This window comes from Neofelis nebulosa, chromosome 18 (assembly GCF_028018385.1).
Source record: "Neofelis nebulosa isolate mNeoNeb1 chromosome 18, mNeoNeb1.pri, whole genome shotgun sequence".
NCBI lineage: Eukaryota > Metazoa > Chordata > Mammalia > Carnivora > Felidae > Neofelis > Neofelis nebulosa.
In genome coordinates this window covers 15,029,961-15,056,105 of record NC_080799.1, presented here as the reverse complement: position 1 = coordinate 15,056,105, position 26,145 = coordinate 15,029,961, and the positions used below count along the sequence as shown (strand labels likewise).

General features: G+C 49.8%; 1 protein-coding gene across 2 annotated transcripts in view; it reads left to right on the top strand.

The window, feature by feature from the left end:
- The first annotated feature begins 402 nt into the window (after positions 1–402).
- The window catches only part of CALN1 (calneuron 1), a 528,610-nt gene continuing 502,867 nt past the window's right edge, over positions 403–26,145 (top strand). The window contains exon 1 of one of the 2 annotated variants that reach the window (XM_058711417.1): positions 403–616. The gene's annotated coding sequence lies outside the window, so the exon portion shown is untranslated. Of the gene's footprint in view, positions 617–11,545; positions 11,797–26,145 lie in introns of those variants that run through there. The other variant, XM_058711416.1, reaches the window with a different exon arrangement.

Sequence of the window (26,145 nt, the reverse complement as noted above, 5' to 3'; positions counted from 1 at the left end):
TAAATGCCACTGAACTGTTCGCTTTCAAATGATTAGTTTTATGTTATGTGAATTTCGCCTCAATAAAAAGTATGTTTAAAAAAAAGCTTAAAGACAAATAACAGTCAGTTCCATAGCAGAGGACTCTACCCAGGGTGTGCTGCTGGATAGGGGTCCAACCCAAAGTTAAGCAGGAAGGTGAAGTTAATTAGGGGTGTATCCAGAGGACTATGGTGAAGGACATGTACCTCCACCCTCCTGGGTGGGGTTCTGCAGTGGAGCTAGAGGTGGCGGTTAGCCCGCTGGTTCTATGGCTCCTCGGGAGTTAATCTGATCCTCTGGAGTTTTTACAAGGCTCTCTCCAGCTCCTCCTCCACCTGCCTGCCTCGCCAGAGAGGCCTGGCTGGGCTCCAGGATGCTCACAGCACACTTCTCCCTCTTGCAGTCTGAGCAGGCAGCCTAGCCAGTGTCTGGCACGACTTCAGTGGGCTCCGAGGGGCCAGGCCAGGGCCGGCTCTGGGGTGGGGCTCCCTGGCCGTGTGGACACTGCAAATCCATCTCCTTAGCCCAGCTAACAGCATCGGGACCACTTTGGCAGCTCCAGGGGAAAGATTTGGAACCGTCTCCAGGAACATAGGTAAGTGAGAGGGTCTATGAGCCCTGGGGACCCACAAGGGGAATAAGCAGGCTCTCACACATCCGAGATGTGTGTGACTCCACACTGGTCTCCTTATTTTAGACCCACAGGAGGGCTTGCAGCTGTTCTCCAAGCATGGGATTGGGGTATTTTAGGGACATGCTTCTGGTTAACTTCTACTTGATCTTCAGAGCTCAACATAGATATCACCTTCTCCAGAAAGCTTTCCTAAGCCCTAAGTGCCCGTTCTCCGTGTCCTCAAACATCCTGGCACTTCTCTGTAGCATTTTCTATACTATATTGTAAATGCCTAAAATGACCTCTCAGTTCCCTTCCACACTAGACTGTGGACTCCCTTGTGGCTGGATACTCTCCTCCAGGTGTCCTCTTACCTCCAATGTCAATGGCCCTATAAGTACCGTAGGTATCTCCTGTTGACCAGGGGAAGGAGGGCTAATCCCTTCTCTTACTTCACCAGGCAATTTCATGTTCGCATGTGCACACACATGTACAACACACACATGACCTCGAGGAAAGTTCAGTGTGTTCTTCAATCCAGGTCCTTGTGATAGAATTTAAACTATACAGCATTGGGATGGTAATGGGTTGAGGGGGTGGGCATTGTCGCTTCAAACTAATTAGCTCAAGCTCCTGCATCGTACCAAGCATGGGTCCTTCCTGCCCAGACCTTTAGGGTGTTGGCACCTACACGGAGGTCCTCTTGGTTGACCAGATCTCCCACTTGGACCTGTTTTTTATACTCATTCTGCTTCATGTTGTTTTCTTTCTTTCCCAGGCTAGGACTATTCCCTTGGTTGAGGTATCCCAGCTCCTCGTTGTGTTAAAGTCCTCATTCATTTTACTGCTGCTCAGAAAGAGAGGGAGACTTGGAGTCAGAGAAGAGAAGGGAGGGGACCCTTTTCTGGGTGGGAAACTTTTTTTTTTCTTTTACTCTATGATCATCCCAAATGACTTTAAACAACAAATCACTTATACTGCAAGTGTTAATCTCCTGCCTACAGACTTCAATGATCTACATACAAGATTCATGTCTTACTGCTAGCATAATTTTTGGACTTTATTATGCTGGAAGAGTGTCTGTCTCTTTCCCGACCTTGACTGTGACATTACAAAACCCTCTTCTATTGGTTTGGCCTTGGAGAACTGTTTTCAATTCCCACTTCTCATTTCCCCTAGCTACAGCAATTAGGGGTGTGGGTGAGCAGAAAAATGTTAATCTTGGTACAAATAGGCACAAGCCAGGTCTTAAAACTCAAGTTTGGGGTTAGGTGTGTCTAGGCCACTAGCAAATGCAGGAGGTCACTGCTACAGCCTTCCAGAGGGACCAGTAAGACACATTCCCTAGGCTCAGAAGCATGTAGTCTAGTGTGACTTTGGGAGCAGAGAGGTCTCTGGGAACTTACAATGTCATGTAGTAAACCTAGGTGAGATGTACATGATGCTTTGAGGGCACAGAGAATGGGAGTCTAACCTTGTGTATGACAGAAGACTTACTGGATGAGGTGATGTCTGATTTTAGCCATAAAGAACAAATAAAAGTTATCCAGGAGCATGTCCATCGACACCCTGACTCCTTGAATTCTCTCCTCTTTCTCAAGCTCTAGGAAGGCGAGAGAATGGCATCTGAGATACCCTTCTGTGCTTTGTCCAGGATATTTGGGTTTGGTAGCCAGGAGTCTGAAGCATTAACTGGACTGAGAGTACCTGTGGATGTTCCTCTGGGACTCTGGGCAGATGTGGAGACATCAAGAGGGACTAGGGCGTCTCAGAAAGCCTCAAAAAGTCAAGTCAGGTGTGGACATATGTGGTGTCACCATAATTTCTGTCCAGGAGATTCTCAGTTATGGGTCCCAGTTTGGGATGTAGGACATTGGTGGTTTCTGTCTTTAGCTATGTGATAGCCTTTGCTATGTGATGGCGTCTATCTCAAGGACTAAAATTTAGGAATCCAAGGGGATTCATAAGCCAAACTATCAGTGACTGTTCTTCCGATGGCTGAAGAAGGGATCTGGGGATATTGCTCTAATTTTACTTGACTGGTGTACTTCCCAAAGCTGAAGTTGTTCAGGCTACACAATTACTTGGGGCAGCTTCAATCAGAGAGTCTTGAGTGGGCTTGTTCAATGAATAATCTCAGATGGGTTTAGGAATGCTAAGAAAGGTTTAGCTGCAGGGGTTGGCCATATGGAACAGAGGGCAAGAGGAAGAAGCCAGGAATATGAGGGATTAGCATGAGTGAATGGGCTAGTAATGGGATGACCTTGGGGTGGATATGCCTACTGTTGCTACTTTGTCACCACTGTAATATGAATTCAAGGAAGGAATTCCACCCACCTTCTCCTTCACTCTCTCCTTCTTTCTCCTCCTCCTCCTCCTCCTCCTCCTCCTTTTCATATTAGGAAAGGTGGACTGGGGGATGATAATATACCAAATAGGAACAGGTTTTCTTATTTTGCAAAGTAATACTAGTCCTACTTTGCCCTGGCTTTTAGCTGTGTCCCTGAGTCCAACTGCATACAGGACAAAATAAAAAGATAATCTATCCATTTATGGCTATACAAAGACCCAACAGAGCCTCACATCACGGGTTTTCTGCACTTTGGGTTATTCACACTTCCAGTGTCCCCTCCACTCCCAGAGTGGGAGGGAGACCATATGAATGTTTACCCCTTCTGCACAAGCTATGCAGGGGCTGTGGGAGCTGGGGGGAAGTTTGCTAGGTAGGGACTCAGTCAGAGATGAGATCTATCCCATTCCCAACCAGTTCCAATTCTGCCATCCCAGATCCCTCCATGTTTTTCTTTTAGGCTTGTGGTGATCTTCCTCCCTCCCCTCTGGGCTTTCTTGGATTTTTGGAGTTTTCTAAGTCCCTGGAAGAGATGGTGGCTGGCTCCATGATGGTATTTACCTTTTAAAATGTGCTAGTTCTGTAACCTGAGAAGGAAATGATGGGATCCAGTCTCAGATTCCAAGGACAGCCTGTCCAAATTGAGCCCCTGTGGCCCAGCATCTGCCCCAGCTGGGTCCTTTGGGAGAGACTCAGAGCCCTGCCACCTTAGTGTATAAAGAAGCAGGTGGTGGGGAAGGAAGCTTTTGCCAGGCTTTTGTTGGCAATGAATGGAAATAAACTTTAATGGCAGTGACCCTTGGATGACGCCATTTGGGGAGACTACTTCTCTGTGCTTTCAATGATGAGCATGTATTGATTGTGTAGATGTTGCATGGAAATTAACAAGGACTCTGGCCAGGGAAAACATAAATCCAGTCCAACCTCATAATGGACTGTAAATGGCCCAGCTGGAGTGAACCACATGGGGGTCTTTTAGTTAGAGGAAGGGAGTGGATGCTTTGGGCAGCTCCCATTTCATTTCCCACCCAAGCCTCCTTGCATGACTCCCATCTCTTGGCCAGAAAGGACCATGATTGCAGGGCTGGTTGGTGGCTGTTTATATACGCCTGACAGGGCTGCCCTTTGCCCAGACTCTACTGCTTGACTGTAACCCTCTCTCCACAGTGGGTTTTCTGTGTTTGGAACTGGGACACTGGGACTGTGGACATCACTCTGCTTTGCTTCTTCTAGCCTCAGCTTGTGTCTGTATATATAGACTTGTCTGACGGATTTGTTTTCTTAGAAGCCAATGGTTTTATTGTTGAGTTTGGCATCTCCTCCGGCTATGAGATAAGGAGAGGAAGTTGGGCCTTTGAGTGTCAGTAGATGGCCTTGCCAAGTGACAGCAATGTGATTTAAGGAAATGACACTGCCACTCACAATATGCATTATCCAGAGCACCCTGCTGGGGCTGCTGTACTCTGAGAGGCTCAGATGGCATGGCCAGCTGTGCTGGTACCCAAGGTCAGGTGGATGGAGCAAGGCTATCCATCAAGCTGTTTGTGAGCCTCTCATTACCTCCAGGAAATTCACCCAGGGATGCTCCCTTGCTTCCCCAGGCTGCTGCATTAGCCAGTGAGCATGGGGACCCAATGTCTGCCCAGGCTGTACCTCTGTGTCAGGACTTAGAGGGGTTTCCAACGGCCCAGAGCTCCCCAGGCCTTGGGAACAGATTTCACTAATGACACTTTTATCCTTCAGTCCAGTTCATGCTTTGAACTGCCCTCTCATAAAGTATTCTGTGGCACAAGAGTGCTGCCCTCTCGGTTTAGGAAGTGGGATAGAGAGAAGGAAGGAGGAAGGCAAGAACTGGAGAGAGAGGAATCCAGGATGGTTGGAGAGAATGAATCAGGGAGCACCTGTTTGTTCTATCTGTTTCTGCTATTTGCAAGTCCTGTGAACCCTTGAACTTCAGGGCCATGGAGTGAAACCCAGATTCATGGGGGATTCCGGAAGGCAGAGCTCTGTGCCCAGCCATCAAGGAGGAGAGGGCATAGAACAACACCTGTGCCAAATGCACACCTGCCAGGTAAACATGGCTGTGGAGGCTGACCCATGATATGTTAGAGGACAGGGCACAAGAACTGATCAAGAAGTTGCATCTGGTACCCAAGGGAGACCTCAACCAACATCTTACATTTGTGCAGTTGATCCCATTTGTTCCCAAAAGCCCCATGGGGCAGTGGGTGCGGGGATTTTCATGTCCACTTTGCCACCCACAGAATGAGGTGAATGTGTTTTTACCTGTAAGTCGGTGCAGTGACTTTGGTGGTTTTGTAAGCTGGTGGCTCTGAATCTTGTGCACCCATATTCCATATTCATGGAAATTAATACCTTTTCTTCCAAAAAGTCCTTTCCTATGATTTAGCAATTCATGAGCAAGACTAGAGAAGCGATTGCCTCCAAGAGGCCTACCGTCCTTGCATTTGGGTTGTGTGGCCTAATTCTGTGGGGAGGGCCTCAGTGAGACAAGTCTAGACGGTTTGACTAATGTAAGAAAAATTTAAAAAATTAAGAAATCATTACTTGTGTATTATTCTAACAAGTAAGACAGCTATTTACTTATTGAGCAGACCTTCCCTTGGTAATAGGCCATGAGTGGCTACAGATTGTTGACATTTTATTAGAACTTCACAGGTGTGACTTTTACAAATTTTGCATTTTTCACCAGGGAGTTAAGCTCACTTAGCTTGTCAGTGTGGAAGTAGATCCTCCAGTTCATTTGAACCAGAGTTTATTGTGGGATCAGCCTGTACCAGGCACTAAGTACAGGAAGTTGTTACCCTTGTAGAGGGGAAGACAATCACGTAGGAGGAAAAATGGCCACGCAGTATGGTGATTGCTACAGCGGAAGTAGGTACCGTCCCTGCTTGAGTGGGGGAAGGAAGTAGTAGGGGGAAAGGTGGTCCTTGTAGAAAGTCTCCCAGAGAATGTGACATCTGAGTAGGGTCTTGGCAGATGAGTAGGAGTTCACTAAGGCACCAAGGAAGGATATTCAAGGCCGGAGGAACGGCATGTGCTAAGGCCCAGAGTCGTGTAAGGATAGCCTCTTATGGGAGTTGCAAGTGGTCTCATGTGGCTGTAGCTAATGAAAATTAGGAGGGCTCCTGGAAGGAGAGGTGACAAAAGGTACCTTGATGCTAGAAGCTTACAAAGGACATTTTAGGTAGATTGAGGGGTTTGATTTTATCCCAAACACCGTGGGTAATAAATGTTTTATGTCTTAGAAAGATTGATTCCATTGTCCTCCAATTGTATACCCTTGTTCAATTTTCCTTCATTGCTTAGATTATACAACAGATTCCTTAGATATCTCATATGGATGAAAGATCTTTTGTAAAGGGGCTTTCCTCACTATGACACAACCCAGCTCAGCCCTGAAGGAGCTTCCTCTGTCCTTGACCATGAAGCCCCAAGCCTCGCAAGTGCCCCCTGCTTACCTCTGCCTCTGACCACGAACCATCTCTCCTCTTGAGCAATGCCAAGCTGGCTTTCTTCCATTCCCTGGCCTCGCCTGGGGCCTGGTGCCCTAGAGCCTGTTCTGTTGGAAACAATCTCTCCCCCATCACGTCATCAGCATCTACTTAGTTTCCAGGTCCTGGCTTCACCACCAGCCTCAGGAGCCTTCCTCAGTTCCCCAGAGTAAGCCAGTCCCATGACGAGAACTGGCAGCAGCACTATGCATTTATTGTTATTTGCCCTCATTCTCCTTTGCAACGGTTTGGTATTTGTTCTTCTGCAATCTCCTGAGCTCCTCAGGGGCTGGGCTTTGTCTCTGGTGCCTGGCAGGACCCTGGGCACTATTTATGGATAGATGGAGGTAGGGGGAATCATTTAGACGTTTCTTGTAGGAGCCCAGAGGAGAGACCAAATGGCTTCAGCGAAGCCAGTGTCAGTGGGATTGCGGAGGGGGAGGTCTGTGAAGGGCCACATCTGTAGGGTGGCACCCACTGGATCGGACTTGATGTGGGTCCTGGAACAGCGGAAAGAGGTAGAGATGACGTGAGGGAATGCAAAGGCGATTTGCTCCCTCTCCCCACATTCTTAGCCCTGTCCCCTGTAGAAGAGGGGATAATTCTGCTCTCTGTGATTTTGGTTTTTTACCTTCCCCTCTCTACAACAGCCTTCCCAAAGGAGGAGGACTCAGTAATCACTGGTCTGAGACCGGAAACTGCATTAGTGAACAGCTCTGGTCCCTGTGCTCAGAAAGTTCATGCCACACATGGTCACTCTATTACTCTTCCTGTCTTTTTGCAAACAGCCCACCTGGACAGGACATTGCTTAAAGCAGCCTTGCCAGCCCCTTGGGGGCCGCTTCTTCCTGCCACTCCTCTCTTTCTGCGTCTGGGCAGATATCAGAGCAAAATTTGCTCTCAGCTCCCATCATTATGCATTCGGTGTGGAGGAGAAGGCGCCAGATCCTCCCTTGGACTTCCTGGACTAGGACACCTTGTCCGAGCTCTGTCCGGCGGTCTTTTGTTCTCAGTGGGTTGCTCTCAGACCACAGACCCTCCAAAAGAATGAAATGAGAGATGAAGTAAGATCTTCCAATACCCTGATAGCCTACACTGTCCAAGTTCCGAAATACCAGTGAAATGTATAACTGTTTACCTAACACACCCAACACAGCTAAATAATAAACAGAATAGAACGTGTAGAGTTACCCAGTCCTTCCCTGCTGGGCTGGCGTTCAATTCCATTTTCTTGCCGTTGACTTCCTAAGTTGGCCTTGAGATTCTTTTGTTTTGAATTCAGTAGATCTAAAATTAGACGAGGGATATTTTTTTTCTTTTTGATACGTAAAAATTTGGTGTAATAAATGACAAATATGTAATAACAAGATGTGCCAACGGGCTCCAACCTGCAGAGAGATCTTGACACTTTGCCGTGTCTTGTAACTTCTTTTAATCTGAAAATGTTAACATTTATATTCTCAAATGCATGATAAGTGCCAGGGTGTTCAGATTATGACTTGATCACGACTATCGGAACACTCAAATTTGGGATCTCTGAGGAAAATTCTTGTCCAGCCAGGAAAACAAAACCACACTAAGATGTCTCAAACAGATGGCGTTCAATACACAGGAGTTGGAAAGCTGAAATGACCCCAAGAATTAGTAACAGCAAGAACAGCTATCATCCTGGGAGCTGGGGGAGCAAAAGAGAAGAGATGGTCTCTCTTGGGCTAGGAGGGGCCCAAGGGGACTGGTGCTCAGACCCCAGAGGGAGGCGTTAACCCAGCAGAACTGCCGTGACCGAGGGGATCCAGGGTGGGGGTGGGGTGTGGCACGGCTGGCAGTCTGATCCTTGAGGGTCATAGCTCAGCTGGCTACTGGTGCCTCTGTGACGTGGGCGAGGCTGGCACTGCATGTTGCAGGGGGTATCGAGGCTGGTCTTAGCCATACCAGAGGTCACCTGGGGACAGGAGTCATCTCTCTGTGGTTTTCTCCTCTCTGGCCTCCCCATCCTCCTAGAGTCCTTCTTTGGCTGAACCAACCAGAAAGCCAGTGGGCCGGGGTTGCCTGCGAAGAGTAGTCTGGAGAAATTAGCCCCAGCATCCACAGAGTGTCTGTGGGTGGCCACGGCTGAGTGGCCACAGGGAACAGCCGTATTCGCAAAGGCAGATTTGTGGACGGGCCAATTTCGAGACGCCACAAAATCACTCCCACCTCATACAGAGATTGGGCCTCCTGGGTTGTATGCTGATAAGCTTATCTTGCAGAAGTCTGATAAAGTTAAGCTCCTGCAGACGGGCATGAAGAGTGTGGACATTCCCATCTGTCAATCAGTGGAGAAGAGGCAGGCCATCTTTGGGCCAAAGGGATGTTAATGGCAGAGCTTAGACAGGAGGGGAAGGGGCTCCTGCTCCTCTCTGGGCCATACTCGATTCAGTGTGGGCTTTGAGAGGTCAGCGTTCTCTGGAGGGCACTTCCTGGTGGTGGATGCTGCAGGCGACATGTCCTGTCCTACTCAGCCAGGAGCCCCTCCCTGCCCCGCAAAGCTGAATAAAGCTGTTGCCTCTTCCAGGGGACCTGGCTTCCCATGAAATCTCTGGGTTCATAGCTCTTTGTTCTTAAATTGAAAAAAAAATTTTTAACGTTTATTTATTTTTGAGAGAGAGAGAGAGAGAGAGAGAGAGAGAATGTGAGCAGGGGAGGGGCAGAGAGAGAGGGAGACACAGAATGCAAGGCAGGTGCCAGGCTCTGAGCTGTCAGGAGGGGCTCAAACTCACAAACCATGTGGTCATGACCTGAGCCGAAGTCGGACACTTAACCCGCTGAGCCACCAAGGCACCCATATAACTTTTTGTTCTGAGGGGCTGTGGAGAGAGTTGAGGAAACATTTGAACCATGGCATTCAGGGCATAGAGTCCCGTGAGGCCATCATGGGGGTGGCTGTGATAATGTGGGGCAAGTACTCCAAGAAAACCCCAAGCAAAAGGGTGTCGAGGCCACTGTTCCTCCCCCGTGCGAACATTCTCTTTGTTGTCAGTCTAAAAAATGTGGGGCTTGATTTTATTCCTGAAAACCAGGAAAGAGACCCCAAGGGTTTGAGGGGCTGGCTGGAAAGAACGGAATTTGCGATTCCCCACTCCCCATTCTGACACGTCCTTGTCAAGCGTTCTTCTTGGACATCTCTCTGCTGTGCCAGCCTCTCTCGACCTCCTTGGAGACGCCCGTGAGGTGCCATGGGGCTCTGGGGTTGGTTCCAGGCACACATCTCCCACCTCCACCCCCAGCCCTGATCTGACCATTCCCCTTGCCCGCTTTCTTTAAAGGCAAGAGAAGATGCCGTATGTGAGTTTTCCAGGAAGACTGAAGACCAGAGGTTACATGGAACTGATGTCTAAATGGGTGATAGCAGACTCTTTGGCTCTGGGCATCTTGGGGTGGGAAGAGAGTGCCAGGCAAGGGTGAAGTGGGCACAGAGAGAGATTTTTGTGGAGACTGTACTTTTCAGTGATTTTTCCCTCAGGCTCAGCTGGAATAGAAAGTACCACCTCTTTCTGACCTTTGCTCGTCTGAGCTGGCTGCGTGCGGGCTCTATCTCTCAGAGCAGAGTCTGTGATCAGGGAGAGTGTATCCAACCCACTCCATCCCTCCTTGACGCTGAGGCCCTTGGAGATGATTCTGCACAGTGTTTCTCAAGATTTTTTAGCGCATGCCCTCTGCAGTGTGCTGTCCCCGTCAGCCAAGATTTGGTCAAGCTTGGTGTTAATGGAGCGCGTTTTCTAAAAGTGCCTGCGTCCCCCTCCTTGCTTCCCCTCTCTGTTACGAGCATCGCTGGCTTAGTGACATTTTACAAATGAGAAAATCCAGGCCCAAGAGGGGAAGGGGTCGAACATGTGCTCCTGGCAGAGCAGAAGGGTCTGAGGTCCCCCCCACCATCCCAAAGCCCGGCTCCCTCTGGAACACCCCCTGGCACTCACTCCAAGGCAGAACGCTGCGTCTGGGGAGCCCCACCTGGCCGGGTTTATTTTGTGTATTTACCGGAAGAAAGCGGTATTAAGGTATCACATAAGGTACTACCGTACTGGCTGAAGAAGCATCCCAGAAAAGTCAACTCCGTTGTCTGGATGCCAAGCATCTGGTGAACTAGCATGAGGATGAGACCCTGGGGTCTGGCCCAAGACGAGGCTTCCCAGATAGACTGGCAGGAGCAAGTAGAAAGGGGTTGTGGCGGGAGGGGTTCCCTGGAGGTGATGGTCTTGAACTGAAACTCTCCCAGACATGAGCCCTGCTCTAGGAAAGGCAGCCAGAGAGCTGGGCAACTCCCACATAGCTTTTCCCCTCCTCCCTGCACCGTCCTCCCTCTACCTCCCCTCCTGGCCATGCTCTGTGTCACGACTACTTCTCTTGGCGATCTACCTGTAAAACACAGGTGTGTGGGTAAGACGTCTGGCTGGCTGCGGTCCATGTGGCTTTGCATCTGGATGTCTGCAGGGGGGACATGTGTGTGTGTCCGGACAGCTGTGTGTGTGTGCCTGGGCAGACACGTGCGTGTGCCTGGACAGGCGTGTGTGTGTGTGCATGGGGAGGCAAGTGTGTTTATATGGGCAGGCATATATGTGTACCCAGGCAGGCATGTGTGTGCATGGGGCAGGCGTGTGTATACGTGGGCAGGCGTGTGTGTGCGTGGGCAGGCGTGTGTGTGTGTGCATGGGCAGGCGTGTGCATGGGCAGGCGTGCAGTTTACAGGATGGCTGCCACTCAGCAGTGCTCTCAGGAGAGGAGTGCAAAGCAGAGCCCACGCTTCCTGCTTTCCCCAGGCACCGTCCATCCAGCTCCACGTCTGGAGAGGACGCCCCCGAGGCCACCTGCACCCAAAGAGCCCAACCTTCCCTCCTGGTCTGGGAGACAGCATGGAAGACCCGGGCTCTCCCAGGGGTGGGCAGCGCCTAGGTCCACGGCCCTGCGGTTCTGATCCAGACCACGCGGCCCGGGACCCCCCACGTCACTAGCTGCACTTTCCCACCTTCAGAGCCGCGAGTCCGAGCTGGAGCGAGAGGTCTGCGGGAAGCTGTGCCAGCAGCCGGAGCAGCCGCAACGGCAGCAGGAAGAGCCACACCGGCACCCTCCAAATTGGGACTCTAGCCCTTTAAATCTGCTCAGTTACCAAAAAAGAAGAGGCATCAGACCCTGTTAATTAAAGCTCGCCCTGGTCCATCATTCTGAGGAGCTGCAGTGCTCCGCTCCTTCCTGATGGCTTAGAGATTCTCCTAAACTCCCAGCCATGGATCTTGGAGAATTTCCCCCGAGATCAGCAGGAGGTATGATCCTTGTCGATGGCACTCTGGGGCTTGTGTGGCTCTAAATCAATGATACCACTGACTGCATGGACACTGCCTGGCCCCCTGTCTCTCCCTCTTCCCCTCTGCCTCCCCTCCAGTCTCCCAGCTTGTGTTTAGTTGAGACCAATCAAGTTTTCATGGGGTTCGGAGGAAGGGGAGGGGTTGAGGGGTCTGGAGGTGGCTCCCAACGTGTTTGTTTTGGTCCTGGCTTCACCCAGATGCCCAAGTGGTTCGCAGGAGCTAGGAAACGTGTTTCTACAAGCCTGGGTTCCTACAGAACCATTCCTCCTTGCTGGGTCCCTTCCCTCAGGGCATCATTAAAAGGGCATAACCCTGGCTTGACTTGCTTCTTTAAATTTTTTTTTTCTCAACGTTTTTTTTTTTTTTAATTTATTTTTGGGACAGAGAGAGACAGAGCATGAACGGGGGAGGGGCAGAGAGAGAGGGAGACACAGAATCAGAAACAGGCTCCAGGCTCCGAGCCATCAGCCCAGAGCCTGACGCGGGGCTCGAACTCACGGACCGCGAGATCGTGACCTGGCTGAAGTCGGACGCTTAACCGACTGTGCCACCCAGGCACCCCTTGACTTGCTTCTTAAATCAATGACCTGCCATCCGGTTGGCCTGAACATGGCTGTGCGGCTCTTGCCCGGTGTTATTGAAAAACTCATTCCATCCAACTTTTTTCCCATAAATCGTCCCGGCAGGAAGACGGCGCTGGTCCCTGTCCTCGGGTCTCCCCTTCCCTACTTTAACGCTGCTGGATTAAAATGCTTGTTGGATTTCAGGAATTTGCAACCCCTTCCCTGTGCCTTTTGAGGAAACTCACTTCTAGCTGAGCCTAAGGTTCTGTTGCAAAGAGTTGTTTTTATTCAGGAATCTGCTCTCGGCTGGCAGAGAGGGGGAGGAGATTTATCTTCTTTTACATTGCATTTTGTAAATTGTACTCGGGCCCAAAGAACATCTATCTGCAAATCCTTCATTGATTTGTTTTCGCCCCCACATCTTCCTTCTGGGTGAAATGCTCTTCTTGAGTCATACCCGAAGGAGAGGTTTCCTTTCAGTCAGCTTGACACGACTTCACAGATGTCCCTGAGAGCCAGGCCCTGGCAGAGGGAGCCATTTTTACTGTCCTGAGTTACAGTCCCTAGGAGCCCAGAGCATGGGGGCCTGTGTGCTGAGAGGGGGCTTCCAAGGGCTTATGCTCACCCCCACCCGGGGAAAGTAGTTGAGGAGAGGAAAAGCGCTTTTCCTGATTTTTCCAGGAGCTTTAAAACACTCTGGATGATTAACATCACTTCTCAAGTCTTGGGAGGGATCTGAGCCAAAACACAGCTCATGGGAGTGGGGACTTTCCCCCAAAGTTATTGCCTGCAGAATCCTCAATCGCTCACATGAACAGTGGTTATGGAGTGTGTAGCTAAACCCTCTCCCACCCCCCAGCAAAGGATGGGAACTTTCTCTGGGTGAATGCTGGAGAAGGCAGGATATCTGGCTCCCAGACACTGTGGGTGCAAAGTGATTCCTATTTTCAGAATAATAAAACTCTCAGCCGTGGCAGAAACGCTCTGGTTAAGAGAGACTATTCAAAGCCTACAAATGAAGCACTGGATGGAACTCCGAATCACTGGGCCCGGCAGTGGATTTGTGTAATAATTTGAGGATTCCGCGGGAGGCGTCCAGGGAGAGATGTTTCCAGCAAACGAAAACCCGCCACAGATGTAGGGTGCTGGAGGCACCGTGCAGGGTGAAGAGAAGTGGCACTGCAGGCTGGGTGGCCACTTCCGGGCTCTGCTTTCGGCTGGTCCACGGATGGCTTCACTGAGGGTCACTGCAGCTGGGATGTAAGACTGTGGCCACGGAGGCAGGGCTGCTCCCCTGAGCCCACAGATGGAGTGTCCGCCTGGGAGCTCCTCATATAGCCATAGGTACCTTTTCTTGCTCTTGTCCCTCTGTACCCTTGGGGCCTGCACGCCACAGGCCCTCTGCCTCTCTCTCGGCATGATTGCTGGAGTCGACGCCCTTCTTCTCTGCCACTTTCTAGAGGAAGCCAAAAGAACCCGGGCTCCCCCAAAGCCCTCCCAAGGGCAGGGAGAGGCCTGGGATAGACGCCTTGGATGGGTAAATAAGTAGATAAGTAGACTGTTCCTTTGTGTCAATTTTTCTTTTCAACTTAATGGTTTTGTATGTGTGTGTGTGTGTGTGTGTGTGTGTGTTTGAATTTACTCGATGACTGTTGGCTTTCAAAAAGCTGTAAAAGGATCCCAGTGGAGTTCGTTTAGACATGGCAACTCTGTACATTTTGTGGTCCATGGATGTTCTTGGAATGGCCTGAGCGGGCGTTCGCAGCACAAGGGTGGTGGAATGGAAAGGGCGTGGCCTTTGTTGGCAGACCTTCACTGGGATCTCAGAGCCACCACTTACTCACATGTTGCCCGGGCCCACTACTTAATCTCACTGGGCCTCAGTTTCTTCAATCTGTGAAATGGTAGAGCTGTCAGGATTCAATGGAATAAGGTGACAGAACTCTGTGTACACAGCGGGTACAAAAGAAATCTTTCCTTGGGGCACCTGGGTGGCTCAGTCATTTAAGCTTCCAACTACTGGTTCTGGCTCAGGTCATGATCTCATGGTTCGTGGGTTTGAGCCCCGTGTCGGGCTCCGTACTGGCAGTGCAGAGCTTACTTGGAACTCTCTCTTTTCCCTGCCACTTCCCCGTTCGCTCACTCTCTCTCTCAAAACAAATAAACTTTTAAAAAAAAAAAGAAGAAGAAGAAATCTTTCCTCTTGTCTTCCTGTGAAGGCATCTGCCTCCAATTAAGCAAAGCTTCACGTGAAGGATAAAACTACTTAAATAACTCCAGTGACTCCTTTGCTAAATGCTGGGCCATGCCTTCTCCGAGGGCAGGGATGACCTCTTCTGTGTCATTACACAGCTGCCAGTGGCACTAAAACTGCATAGAGTTTCATTGAATGAATACACGATGGTGTGTGGACACTTAACCTTCACCATAGGTGATTTTTAATGACTAAGCAAAATCACTTCTCACTCAGGTCTACTTAAGAAATGTAGCTAAGCCAGACAGATCAAAGAGCCCTGTGACTGCAATAAATTTAGACTAAAATATATCCTTTTGTATGGAAATTTGAATTGTAATAAAAAAATGTCTCCTGCACTAGGATCATATCAGGTGCCTGTGGACTCCAGGGGTGTCCTTGAAGCCATTCCGATTGCTAAGAAGTCAAGGTGACTTCTGCCCTCCCTCATTATGTGCTACTCCCTCTTCTTCATGCTTTGAAGAAGAAGAGGTTCTAAAAAGAGAAAACAGCTCTCGGTGCAAAGAGGCACTTATCATGTTTCTCTGGTTAGTAGAACAAGCCAGTCTATGTATCAGCCAATTAATTAGTAAGTTGAGTTGCATATGGACATTTAGTACTACTGAGGAGAGTAATTGATGGAATAAATATTTATCAAAGGTAACAGCGATAATAATAATCAATCCCACCCACCACCACCACCTAACAGAGCGTCTCCTTGACTAGGGGCTGGAGATACCAACCTGAGAGTGAGGCACCTCTGCTCTCAAGCATGGGGATAGACTAGTAAACAAAGGGTGTCAGTGCAGACTGGTACAGGCCAGGAGAGGCAAGAGCCCAGGGCACTGTGGGGGCACAGGGTTGGGGCCTACCCTAATTCGATTGATTCCCAAAACGAGTTCCCAAAGAGGTGGCTTTGGAAGAGCTTTTCTTGGGAAAGGAGACCAGTGGTGGACAAGTCGCCATAAGGAGTGGTGGCTAATTCTACTGGGCTGTGTTCTGGAGGACCATGTGAGAGAGGAGGCTGGAGAGGTGGGCAGGTGGGCAGATCCCAAAGGGCCTTGGGTGCCTACAAAGGAGGAGACTTTATTCCGAAGGAGATGAAAAGTCACTGAGGGGTTTTAAGCAAGAGAATAACTTGGGAAAATTGAATTCAACAAATCTTAATCAACACCGATCATATCCCAAGCTGTGTTCTAGGCTCGGAGGCTACAGCAGTGAACAAACCGGACAGAAACTTTGTAGAACCTTCCTTGTAGAACTTTCATCCAGTGGGGAAGCCAAACAGTGAGAACAGAAAAATGAATTGTAAATTGTAAATAGCATGTTAGGAGGAGAAAGAAAGCAGAGGAGGGTAGGGTGCAGGGACAGTGATGGGGCCTGCATGTGCACAACCCTACACAGGAGGGAGGGAGAAGGTGGCACTGGAATATAGACTCTTAGAGGCATCATAAGAACTTTGGCTTCTACTCTGAGTAAGATGGAAGTTAGCCCTGGGCTCTGAGCAGAGGGGAGACATCTAAAAATGAACCTTCTAACTACCATGCTGTGAAAAGTTTGTAGGTGGGCTAGAGTGGAAGCAAAAAGACTAGCGAGGAGGCGAATCCAAAATCCTTGTGAGAGGGGCTGGTGGCTGGACAAGGGGTAACAGTGGAGGTGTGAAAAGTGCTAGGATTCTGGACTTTCTCTCCCTTTTTTAGGATGGAAGCAATGGGATTTGCTGATGGATTGGATAGTTGTGTGAGAGAGAGATGAGTCAAGGATGACTCAAGCTTCGTTGGCCTCCCATGGGGATGGCTGTGGGTGGAGGAGGTTTGGGAGAAGATCAGGGGTTCGGTGTTTCTCCTGTTAACTTTGAGGCGTCTGGTGAGCATCCCAGCAGAGATGTTGAGTGGGCAGTCCTGAGTTCACAGCAGAGATCCAGGCTGGAGACAGTCTTGGGAGCCATCGGAGGACAGATGGTATTTCAAGCTATATCAGATGAAATCATCAGGAGACAGACTATGATGAAGAGAACTGAATTTTGAGGCATTACAACTATTTACAGGTTGAAAAGAGGAGGAAAAACCAATCAAGGAGATTGAAGAAGAGGTTTCTCTTCGGTTTAAGACAATTCACCCCTTCCTACATTCTATCTCCTCTCCTCTTCTGGGAGCAAGATTCATAGATCACCCTCCTCATTGTCAACAGATCCTTTTCTCCTGTCTTCTTTCCACGCCCCTTGGAGATCTGCTTAGAGCTCTTGCCTCTTAAAAAGAACCCTTCTTGGGGTGCCTGGGTGGCTCAGTCGGTTCAGTGTCTAACTCTTGATTTTGGCTCAGATTATGATATCGGGGTCGTGGGATCGAGCCCCATGTTGGGCTCCATGCTGAACATGGAGCCTGCTTAAGATTCTCTCTCCCTCTCCCTCTCTCTCTCTGTCTCTCCTCTGTCTCTGCCCCCCCAACGTTAAAAATAAAAAGAAACTTCTTCTTGACCTCTACGTCCTCCACTCACTTTTACCTGATTTGTCTCTCTCTGTTCTTTTACAGATAAACTTTTCTTTCTCCCAACATTAATCGAACAACTACCATATGCCAGGCATGAAGGATTTAGAGACAAAAAATAGCCTTTATCCTACTTGAAAGGCCATTTATTTCTACTTCATCTACTTCCATAAAGCATTTTGGATGTGTACATATTGTGAAATCTAAAACATATAACCATAAACTAAGGATACACATTTTGTACCAAGGAAAACACAATTTAGAATAGAAAAGCAAGATCTCGGGCATCCAGGTGGCTCAGTCGGTTAAGCGTCCGACTCTTGGTTTCAGCTCAGGTCATGATCTCACAGTGTGTGTGTTCAAGCACTGCACTGGGCTCTGTGCTGATGGCGTGGAGGCTGCTTGGGATTCTGTCTCCCTCTCTCTCTGCCCCTCTGCTGCTCGCACTCTGTCTCTCTCTCTCTCTCTCTTCTCTCTCTCTCAAAGATAAGTAAACATTAAAAATCATTTTTTTAGGGGCGCCTGGGTGGCTCAGTCGGTTAAGCGGCCGACTTCGGCTCAGGTCATGATCTCGCGGTCCGTGAGTTCAAGCCTCGCGTCGGGCTCTGTGCTGGCAGCTCAGAGCCTGGAGCCTGTTTCAGATTCTGTGTCTCCCTCTCGCTGACCCTCCCCTGTTCATGCTCTGTCTCTCTCTGTCTCAAAAATAAATAAAAACGTTAAAAAAATTTTTTTAAAAAATCATTTTTTGAATCAAAAGAATAAAAAAGAATGTCATTGAGCCACTAATCTGATCATAATTTCCCAGTGAGAAAAGGGAAAATGGGAAGTCCTTAAAAAATTTACTGAAGTATGGTATATATATCCAAGAAGTTCTCATATCATAATTATATGGTATATAAATTGTCATCATTTCTAGCCAGTGCTCTATCAGAACTGACAGTATCGATTTGCCCATTTCAGACGTTTTGAGATTTGCTTTTTGAGTGTCGAGGTTTACGAGATATTAAGCTCAAGGAAAACAGAAGTTTTCTGGCCTTTCATTCTAAAAGAATATTTTCTTCTGGAGTTTCACTTAAGGGCCACTGAAAAAATTAGGTAGACCATGCCTTGTCTATTTCCACGACATATTTTGGATAGCATTTACAAATATGTACTTATGCAGTGAAATGCAAGAGCGTAAGCTAAGGATACAAAAGGGCAAAGGTTGGCAGTTATTTAGTATCATCTGAAGCCTGACAAGGGACAGTCAGAAGGTAGATCCTAGAGGAGGTAGTAGGGTGTTAAACGCCAGAGAGATCAAGCAACGTAGGGGCTGGGGAATGGCCCATGGATTTGGAGAGTAGGAGGCCGTCAGCACAGTTCCCTGGAGCGATGGAGGCAGCAGTCAGATTGACAGAGGTCAAGGAAGGAAGTGGAGCTTTGACGTGATGGTTTGAGGGGAGACCGCTATTCCAAGAAAGTTCATCGTCATGGCATGGAGGGAGATGATGGCAGGCAGAGAAGGCTGTAACACCTAAAGAAGGGTTTTGTTTATGCCCCAGCAGAACGGGAGAGACTTAGTCATGTTCTTGGAGAAATAGGTCGCCAAGAGACAGAGGAGAGAGATGAAGGGGAGAGAAGACAAATGACAGAAGCAGGGACCTGGATAAATTCTCATACGGTGTGTGCGCTCACACACGCTCAACTTAGCTTGGTGTCTCCCTGTCTTTAACTTTTCCTGGTGAAGGACCCCTCACCTCGGCATTGTTCTCCTTCGTTTTAAAGCCAAGATGGCCTTGGGGCACCTGGGTGGCTCAGTTGGTTAAGTGTCCAACTTCAGCTCAGGTCACGATCTCACAGTTTGTGAGTTTGAGTCCCGCATCGGACCCTGTGCTGACAGCTCAGAGCCTGGAGCCTGCTTCTTTCTGATTCTGTATCTCCCTCTCTCTCTCTGCCCCTCCCCCATACGTGCTCAGTTTCTTTCTCTCTCTCTCAAAAATAAGTAAACATTAAAAATAAAATAAAATAAAAGTAAAGCCAAGATGGCCCTTGGCAACCACATACCCTGTGGGGGTTGGGGGAGCGGTTCTAAGATGTGGTCCACTTGGTCTCTCCCTAAAGAGAAGGCCATTGTGGGGTCTCTGCTGGGCTTCATTTCAGCCATCTGTCGCCACGTCAGGGCCGCAGGGGGCCTTAGTGAGTGTCCAGCCTGTGTCCTTATTCCTCACGTGAGGAAACTGAGGCGGAAGTCTCCTTGGCAAGGTAGAGACAGCAGCAGGAGAGCTCGACCCCAGACCTTGCTCATTCTGCTTGATCAGAGTGTCAACAGACCCTTCTAGAACTCTCTCTCTTGATCTCTCAAACTTGAGTGATGGGCATGCACCGACATCACCTGCAGGGTTTGTTAAGACACAGACGCCCTGGACCCCACCCCCAGAATTTCAGAGTCAGTAGGACTGAGGTGGGGCAGAGAATCTGCACCTCTAACAGCTTCCCAGGAGCTGCAGAGGCTGCTGATCTGGGGGCCACTCTTTGAGAACAATGCCAGGGTGGTACTGTGGGCAGGGGAGGTGGTGGGGGAGGCAGGAAGAAGGAGAGGGGGAGGAGGAAGGCTGGACCTGGCTCCTGGGAGCTTTTCCTCTGGGCTGATCTCATTTCTCTCAGCCGCCAGCCCAGAAGATGAGGCATTCACCTTCCAGCCACTAAAGATTGAAGGAATGCAGTGGGGCAGGCTGTGCTCTGAGGCTAATCCCAGCAGAGTTGGGCTGTTAAACACAGCACAGTCTGAGCTCCGAGATCCCTGCCGCCCTTCGCAGGGAAGCCCGGCTGGGACCCAGGCTGAGACGTCCAGATTCCATTCCATTTCAGCAACTCTGAGAGCCGCTGCTCTCCCCAGATCCCCCAGGAGAGAAGGAGCTGCCTGGCTGGGTGTGACCCAAGGTTTTTCTTCAGCATATTCCATTATCTTGACGCTCAGAGCATATGTCAAGTGAATTCTGTGTTTCTGGCAGGTTATTACGCACTGAATTAGTGTGTTGAAATAAAAACTATAATAAAGCTGTACCAGACTCTTAAATTGTTAAAATTTATTATAAAATGTGCATAGTTATTAACTGATTTTCGCCTGTGCGCCTTTGCCTGTGCCCGAAGCCAAAGAGATGAAAAGTGACTCTGTCAAAGGGAGGCCGAGAGTTGGCTCCTGGAATTCTCCAGAGAGTCCCAGCGGGGCAGCAAATTCACAGATTCGCGGAGAGCGGGGCTGGCCTCTCCCCACGGCCTCGGCCTTTCCCCGCGGCTGCAAGTCACGGTCCCACGGGAAGGAAGCCGCTCTGTGCACTTCGGGGAGTCCCGGGCAGGCGGAGGGCGGTGTAGACAATTGCGCCTCGCGTGTCACCAGTGTTTACACCCCGCAAGGCCTAGTGCCCACCCTCCCTAATCCTGGGACCGAATGTTCCAGCGTGGAAAGCGGCTGCAGATGGGCTTCCAGCACGTTCTCTCCTGCCATCCCCGCAGGGATGCTTCTTTCTCTGCGTTCTGAGAACCCGGTGGAGGTGCCAAACAGTCCTCAGCTCAGCGCAGGCTGTCCCCGGCTTGGTGCGGCCGGGGAGCCAGCCGCTTCCGGGGCTGTCGGGGTCTCCCCAGCATTTTCTTTTTTTTTTTTTTTCTTTTTTTTTCAACGTTTATTTATTTTTGGGACAGAGAGAGACAGAGCATGAACGGGGGAGGGACAGAGAGAGAGGGAGACACAGAATCAGAAACAGGCTCCAGGCTCCGAGCCATCAGCCCAGAGCCCGACGCGGGGCTCGAACTCACGGACCGCGAGATCGTGACCTGGCTGAAGGCGGACGCTTAACCGACTGCGCCACCCAGGCGCCCCATCCCCAGCATTTTCGAGAGGAGGCCGGCGTGTCCCCTGGGCTCACCTCTGTGGGTTGGAGGGTGAGGCTCCCTCTGTCGTGAGAGATATTCTCCGGGGTGCGGGAGGCCCCTGGCTCCCAGTGCGCATTTTGAATCAGGTCCCAGGTAGCTGTCTGGACTGGGCTCCAGCCCCCTGAGACGTGCCTTTGCGCCGAGGCCGACGTCCTCCTCATTGGTTTTCTAGCCCCGGCCCCCGATTGCCTTCCCAAGACCAGCGAGACCGCCAGTCTGAAGCGGGAAACACCTTTGCCTGAGCGAAAGCGAGAATGAAAAGCTCAGACTGGTTCCCAAATGCCAAGGCTGAGGGTTTTCTTGCATTTGCGCCGACTGTATCCTGGCGTTGCCCGGGGGGTGGGGGTGGGGGTGGCAGGAGCTCATCCATCTACTGGTGCCCCGTGGATTTCCCCCAGGAGTGTCAGGAACCACAGCCACCGTCCCTGATCTTGGCCGGGAGGTGGGGAGGGGGGGGGGTGGGGGCTCCCAGCCTTGCATCTGTGTGGCCCCGGGTGAACTGAGAAGCGCGGGGCCAGTGTGGGAGAGCTCTTTGGCTTTACATTCCTTCCGGGAGGGATTTTCCTCCAGATCGTCTCTGTTTCATCCCTGTGTATATAGCGGAGCTGCTACCTAAGCCTCGGAGTTGGGCATCACACGAACCGCGGAGGACGCTCAGTGGTCCAGCTCCTGCTTTCCTGCGCATGTGCTGCTTTTGCTGAGACACCCGCTCACCCGTTTCTCTGACCCTGGGAGCTAAGGCTGCCTTCCCGGCGTGGAGCCGTGGGGAGACTGACCTGTATCTGGAAGACAACTGGATGGTTCAGACTGCTTTTCGCCCTTCTAGTCGCTGAGTTGGAGGCAAACGAAACTGTACCAGCAGAAATGGACACTTAAGCTCCGCTGAGACTGTCCGATAACCTGAGTCCTCCCTCTTCTGCCCTCTGCCCCACCAAAGCCTTAGCATAGTCCATGGAGGGGCGTAGGGAGAGGAGTAAATGTTTGGATTCAGATATTTGGGTTTGGGTGAGCGATGGGTTTACTCCTTCCGCACTTCCCCTTGGCACACTGGTGCTGTGGTGCCTTACACAAGGTGGCAAGATTACATGAGTCTGTAATAAAGTGGAATCTAGTTAGTTCATCAGCATTGTCTCTTGGGCCGGGCAGTGGTTTCCTAGTTTTAAAAGACAGTGAGGGGGGCGCCTGGGTGGCGCAGTCGGTTAAGCGTCCGACTTCAGCCAGGTCACGATCTCGCGGTCCGTGAGTTCGAGCCCCGCGTCGGGCTCTGGGCCGACGGCTCGGAGCCCGGAGCCCGTTTCCCATTCTGTGTCTCCCTCTCTCTCTCTGCCCCTCCCCCGTTCATGCTCTGTCTCTCTCTGTCCCAAAAATAAATGAAAAACGTTGAAAAAAAAAAAAGTTGAAAAAAAAATAAAAGACAGTGAGATTGCCGGTGTGAGAACTGGTGCCCGCTAAAGGAGATCGTAAAGCGGCCAATTTAAGAGAGCCGCGGTGCACGTTTAGGATGCTGCCTTTCCTTCAAGCTGTTCTCCGTGATGAGTGATTCTGTGGTGTAATGTCGGAGGCTGCTGCAGTGTTTAAGGTGTGTGTGTGTGTGTGTGTGTGCGCGCGCGTGTAAGGAAGACGGTAAAGGAGGGGGTTGCACTGGGGTTTATATACCCCACCCTCTCCGCTTTGTTCCTTTCACTTTTCACATTGGGGTTCCTCGTAAGACTTACTTGAAGAAAGAGGTCTCCCACTGCTAATAGTAGCTTGACAATTACAGTTTAGAAAAAGGGAGGGACTTGACTTGATGGGTGGTGGTTCTCCCAACAGCATGAGCCTTGAGCAGTGAAGGTTGAGGTAATTCTCCTTGACAAGTACTTGGAGGGCAGCTGCCCTGGGCTGCTGGTTGGGTCCAGCCCCATATGCTTTAACAGTTGGTAGAGCTGGAGGTGGCACTGAAATGCTCTCATGGAGACTGGGGAGGTGACCAGGACACCCTCCTGAACAGAATGCTAGGCAGGATGCAGTTCCTTAGAGCTGGTATCTCTTCTGATTGGTTGGTATTTGACTGGCATCCATTTTGATCAGTCAGAGTCTGCGCCCTATGGGTTGTTACCAATTTTAAATATCACCCTGCCCTTGAGCAGGGCTGGGAAACTCCTTGAGGAGAATTTGGGGTCCCATCTAGAGTCCAGACCAAGGCTCTAACAACTTCCCAAACTCTGACTGTGGCAGAAAAAAGTTTGATCCAGAAAAAATGTAAACATCTACCTCAGTGATTAACGTCCCCGTAAACACCGATTATGTTTAACCGTGGACATCATAATTTCCTCTGAGATAAACTGGGCACAAATTGAACACCCAGGTCCTAGAGCAAGCTAACTTTACATACATATTTTGGACCCGACGGCAGCTAAGTGATGAAGAATGTTTTCTGAAAAATGATGATGTTGGGTTTCAGGATAGCTGGTCTACCTACTTTCTTTTTGACAGCAATTAGAGATCAAAGCCACTTGTCTATAACAGCCACTAGTAATTCATGACCATAAAACTGTGCTCTCTGTTCAAAAAAGAATAAGATTGCTCTGTTCTCTGTCAGTGTTCAGTTCATCTAGGAGGGGCTTCAAGTACTCAAGATAGAAAACAAGGAGGAAAAAATACAATCCTGCTTTATTCCATGTTTATAGTTTTGGGGTGTTTTCTATACACCGTTTGTTATTCTAAAAGCTGGGGACAGAGAAAGGGACAGAACTGAACAGGTTCCTGCTCTTACGGAGCTCACATGCTAGTGGTGACGTACAGATAATAAAAATTTAGCAAATATTGCCTAATTGGCAATCGGTGCTAATTCCAAAATCTGAATCAACTTGGTGTCCTTCAATTACCTTTCCTCTTGGGTACGGATCATGTTTTTCTGTTTGTGTGTACGTCTAGTGATTTTGAATTGTGCTCTGGACTTTGCGAACGATATGCGGTAGAGACTCTGGGCTCTGTTATGCTCATCCGAAGAGTATTTATTTGTTTGTCAATGTGTTTGTTTTAGCTGGATGGTGGCTGAAGTGTCCACTCAGTTCTTTGAAGCTTGGCTGGGCTGCTCAAGTCTGCCCTGTCCGTGTGGACTTTGGGGGTCAACCAGAGGTTTGACAGCATTACTCACGAGATTTGGGTCCCTCCCTCTGTGATCCTCTCCTTTCTGGGGCGTCTCTCATCCTTTCTAGCTGCCGGGGATGCCCTCAACTCTGTCTTCCGATTCCTCAGCAGTAAGACTTCAGTGTCTAGCCTCACAGGGTACTGATGGTTTTGGGGGGCTGCCCTTGGGTGAAAGCCATAAAAACAGGAAGCTGCTCAGTTTCGCTCAGCCTTTCGCTCTTTCCACTTCAACTCCCCTTCAGTGTCTTCCTACTTTTGGTCGCTCTCAGTGCCTTTTGAGCCCTAGGGTCTTTTATGTATTGCCCAGAATTTATGACCGCTATTTGTTACGACTGTTATTTACAACTGAGAGTTGGTTTAATACGAGCTACTGTGTGATGAATAGAAGCAGAACTCCCAAGCTTAGCAAATAAATAGATAGGCAGGTAGGTAGGTAGACGGAGAAGATCATTTTAGATGGTGATACGTGCTATGATGGCAAAAAACGGAGAGTGCCTGGAGTGTGTATGTGGAGTGGGTAGAAGAATGATTGGGGGCAGCCTCTTAGGAGGTGACATTGAGATGAGACCTGAATGATAAGGGGCAGCCAGGCATTCATGGATCTAGGTGTGAGCCCTCCAGAGGGAGCATCAGGTATACAAATGCTGAGGGAAGAAGGGGCTTAGTGCGTTGGAGAGGCAGGGATTCGGCGGCAGGGATGAGTGGGCGGTCAGAGAGGTGGACGACAGCGGGATCATCATACCCGGCCTCATAGACCACAGTAAGGCACTGGCATCTTGTTCCACATAGGATGAGAAATCACCGAAGAAGAATTTTCAGCAAGTCATGATGTGATGTAGCTTATACTTTCCAAAGATCACTCTGGCTTTGCAGAGGAGCAGGCTGCCTGGCCACCTAGGTAGGGGGGGACGAAGTTGTGGGCGAGAATTGCAGCCCACCGCAGGCCGCACGGTGGGTGATGGGCCCCAGCAGGGTCGAGGCAGATAAGCAGCATACAGCGGGGTCAGTGCTGGCCATAGCTGGTCACCGTCCCCAAAACAAAGCCCTAGACGATGTTGACAGGGTGGTTCCTAAGAGACTATTCCTCAGCTGAGAATTTCAGCTCAGTGGTCACAGCAGAATAGCCCTGCTTGGCCCCATCTGTCTCTCTGTGGAGCCGGGCCTGGAGGACCTGCCCCACAGAAGGGTCTTCTTAAAATCCCATAAAACAAGGTGTCCCGGTCTGAAATTCGATACATGTGACACAGATCAGTACCGGTTTGTCTCTGCTGCGTTTCCTGAGCGTTGGCCAATCTTGGGGGCTCCTGCTCAGGGGCAGGAAGCTGGGCCCCTCCTGCCAGCTGGCAGGAAGGCACAAATTTAGATGCATGTATTTTCCAGCAGCTGGATTATTATAAAATGTGAGGCCTCCTTCTAGAATGCTTACGTGGTGTGGGCCCTCAGGATGCAAGGCCCTTTCCAGAGAGTACATGGGCCCCCTCTAGGGAGGTAATAATTCCTGCCCTGGCTCAGGGGCAGTGTCTCAGGGGTTTCCTGGGATGAGATTATCTGGGGAGCCGGCTCTCCAAGGACAGAGTGAAGGAAGGAGCCTCTTCCCTTGACCTATGTGTGCAGCCTGGCACTTTCTGCCCTGGGGGTAGACCTGCCCTATTAGCACCTCGGAAAAGCAGAAGAAAAAAAAAGCCATGAAGGTAAATAGAGGGTTACCTGTGCACAGGGATGCAGGAATGGCAGAAAGTAGGAAAATCGAAGTTTGAGATGGAAAGAAAACTAAGAGAGAATAAAGAGAAAAGGAAACACACTAGACACACACATTCTGAATAAACACCCAGTAAAAATAAAGATGAGGTGATGAAAATCAGATGAAACTGATGCGATTAGTGTCAAAGAGAGAGCCAACAAAGTAAGAAGGTAAAACCAAAAAAGTGAAAAGAGAGGAAGAAGACGGTGGAAATTTACACGAAGGGTTAAGAGCAAGCATTAA